Below are 3,635 nucleotides of genomic sequence, written 5' to 3'. Positions count from 1 at the left end.
CTGCCGGGCCACACGCTTTCCTAAAGCTTCCTCTGGAGTTTAAGTATGTTGTTCATTAGAAAAAAAATTTCTTGAACATTGACTAGATTCTCAGCTAGTAATAAAGGAACATATTGAATTTAAAAAGGAGATATGAGAGTTATTAAGTCAATTAAGAATATTTCAAAATGAAGTTTAAAATAAATCTGTTAGAAAATAATGTGAATATTTGTATGGAAAATTCTCATTCAAATTGTAGTAATTTAACGAACTGACTTTATGGGTATTCTGAAACACACAGAATACATCACTTGTCTTTTATATTATCATAATTCCTCTGTACAATGGCCTGAGAAGCAGTTATACAATTTTGAAGTGGGATCCCCATGGCTCCAGAAGTTGTTCCTGGGAACAATTTTTGATTTTCCATCTTAATGTTGCTGATGGTACAATAAAGGAAAGCACTTTTTTCTCTCCTTGGTGTTTCAGAAAACATTTTTGCTCTTGCAACACATTATTTTTTATACTTTCTTTTTATAATTTATCTTCCAGAAAAGAATTTTCTTTTCAGAAAAGTCCTTTTTGATTGAAAAATAATATCATATTAAGGGAAATATTATTTAAAAACTCTCCATATATTATTTATTAACAAACAATCTGGTTCACATCTTATGAACTTTGTTTCTGTCTTTGTTCATATTTATACACACATGAAATTTGTGTATCTGCTCTTTTCACTTAACCTTCTATTATACATAAATAATATGAAGGTATATAATTAACATTTAAAAATTTCTATTGTTAGATGTTTTGGATGTCTAACATTTTGCTGTTCTAATATGTTTTATGGGAACTCTTAAAGATCTAGAACTGTACAGTCGGAAGGGGGAGTTGAGATTCTTTTAGAACTAACCCTACTCTTCATCTGCATCGTGCTACTAAATATTTTATTTTATTTAAAAAAATTTTTTTTCAAAAAAGACTGGGATTCTTTATTTAAATCAGCAAACTCATATTCCTCAAGCCCCAGGCCATGGTGGGCAGCCCTCCCTCCTCTCTCCCCTCAGCCATGGAAAACATGAAGCCATGAGGGCCTCTTCCAGAGAAAGTTGCCCAGATGTGTGGTGAGCACAGTCCAGCTGCTGCTGGGGTGGCAGCTGCCGCAGGCCCCTCCCTATCAATTAAGTCCTGCAGCCACAATTAGGGGAAAGGCATGCTTGTCGAAGGAGGGCCGGCTGGCACCAGAAGGCCAGAGGCAGCCTCCCTGACTGCCAGGCCCGGAAGGAATGGAGGACAGGAGCTCGGGGGGCAGGAGAGGCACGGGGAAAGAGGAGGGGCATGGCAGGGGAACTGAGGCCCCCCAAATGTTAGTCCCAGGGGAGAAGAGGCCAGTTGGTCTGATTTTGATGGGTGTAGGGAAGGGAATATATTAGTAAGCACAGGGGGAGAGGCCATGAATAGGCACCCCAGAGGTGACAGGTCAGACTGGGTCCCCACCCTGGCAGAGGGGAGTTGGAGAGCTCTGGGGGTTCTCAGGGAATGCCACTGCTAAATATATAAGTACGTATATATTGACTATTCAGGGAAGGGCAGGGGCTGGGCTGGGATCAGAGGATCTGACAGGGTATTCCATAGCCGGTCGTGCCTGCCTGAAACGCGCCGCAGTTGGTACCCATCTGTAGCTCAATCATGTTCTTGCCCTCTTGCAGCTGGTCATCCGAGCAGTTCCAAGGGTTCTCCTTGGATTTCTTAGGGAACCAATTGGGATTCCCGGAGAAGAGCCCGTCACCCTGGGCTACCGCCAGCCCACCCAGGTTCATCAACGTCCGCTGCACACAGACCATATTCATTCCTTTCCAGAGGTCCACAGTTTGGAAGATGTCAGTGGTGTTAATACCGTAGCGCTCAGCTGCTTGCAGGAACTGGGAGATCTGCTCCCTCTGCTTGAAGGCCATGGTGGATGCCTGGATCTTCTTTACTGGGGCCTGCCCCTCAGGGAACGGGGAATTAATGAGCTCACACAGCACCGTTCTGTCCTTGAGTCAGTTCTGGAAATTCTCACGCCGGGACTGGGGCTGGCCCACATCCTTTCTGCACTGGGTGGTGATCCACTGGATCAGGATCTGCTCCAGGTCTGCATCGTACTGTTTATCAATCTTCTGCTGAGCCTCCCGGCTCAGGCCATACGCAGGTCCCCTGTTGGCTATTCTGAAGGGCGGTGGTGGCTGCAGGAGCGTTCAAGCGGGCTGGAGAGCGGCGCACTCAAGGAAGGGGTTGCAGCAGCTAGCCGCTTCTAAATATTTTAAACAATGTATTTTACCTATATGTGGCCATCTACAGTAATTTTGTACAGTCCATTGCTATAGATTGTGGTCAAGGTCACAAAAAATATTCATTATATTACAGTGGTTTTCAATCTTGTTACTCAAAGGGTCACCAAGGTTTCCACTAGAAGGGATGGTTAGTGGTTGGGATTCTGAATACCTACTTTAGCTCCAACCAGAGCAGTTCTGTTTTATTGGGGCCTAGTGTTAAATAAAATTTGAATATAACTGGATTAGATGAGTGAGGTACACTGTGGTGACAAGTGCACACAAGTGAGTGTCACTGAAGTATTTGAGGATTCAAAGACCTCAGTGGTGAAGTAGGGTGTTTTTCACTAAGTCAAACTTGGATGTCCATGGTGAATATGGTCATTTTTGAAGACACAAGGCCTTTAGCAGAGTTTATGTCTCAGAAATGTGAAGCATCATCACACACCCTGAGTTGAAGAGAGCGCCTGCTCCCTGGTCTCTCATTTTTGTTTTCTTCCAGGCCACTATTTAATGTGTAGCCAGACAGATCTTACTGAAGATCTTAAAATGCAAAGCCAATCAGGTAATTTCCCTACTCAAAATTCAAGCTTCTTAATAGGCTCTGCACTGCCCAGGAGAATCTGGTTCTTGTTTTCCTTTCTATCTTCATTTCAATTCACTTGTACTCAACTTCACTAAATTCTAACCCAAGTGCTGTCCGATGAAAACAGAATGTGAGTCCCATATGTCATTTTAAGGTAGGAGGCTAGGGTCATGAGCCAGGCAAAAGAAAATTGACAGCACCACTTAAATATCGCCTTAGTCACTGCCTGACTGTTCCTGTACCACCCGAAAAAGGCAGAGCCTGTGGTCAGGTTTGTGGTCAGCACAGTTTGAAGGAGAAGGAACTAGGGGCACGTTGGACAATCCTCCCAAACAGCGCATGCTCAATAATATAAAGCCATGTCCTCCAAATGACCCTTAACTCATTATACCATCATTATAATAAAATTTGCATGTGGCTTTGCCACCCCTCCCCCAAGTGGGCTTTCCTTAGCGGATTATGGGTAAGCATGTGGGCAGTTAGACTTACATAAGGACAAAAAATGTCAATCATGAATGTCAATCATTAGAAACAAACTAACTGCTCCCCTTCCCTTTAGAAATAAAAGGTTACAAAATTTGGGGAGCCGGGCTCTTGAGCCACTTTTTGACCATTTCTTCCTTTCTTTGGAAAGTACTATCACTTCTGCTTTTGCTTAATAAACTGCTCTTTGTTTTTGCAATTGGTGTGTTTCGTCTACTTCTTTATTCGAGACTTCAAGAATCTGGTTAACATTGACTATCCTTTGTCCACCCACT

General features: G+C 43.2%; 1 pseudogene; it reads right to left on the bottom strand.

Moving 5' to 3' along the window:
* Positions 1–1,586: 1,586 nt before the first annotated feature.
* LOC103251350 lies at positions 1,587–3,218 on the bottom strand (annotated as a pseudogene).
* Positions 3,219–3,635: the final 417 nt, after the last annotated feature.

This window comes from Carlito syrichta, unplaced genomic scaffold (assembly GCF_000164805.1).
Source record: "Carlito syrichta isolate Samal-C Ts95f unplaced genomic scaffold, Tarsius_syrichta-2.0.1 Scaffold140752, whole genome shotgun sequence".
Lineage (NCBI taxonomy): Eukaryota > Metazoa > Chordata > Mammalia > Primates > Tarsiidae > Carlito > Carlito syrichta.
The sequence above is the reverse complement of the archived record's forward strand: the minus strand, read 5'-3'. Positions and strand labels throughout refer to the sequence as shown.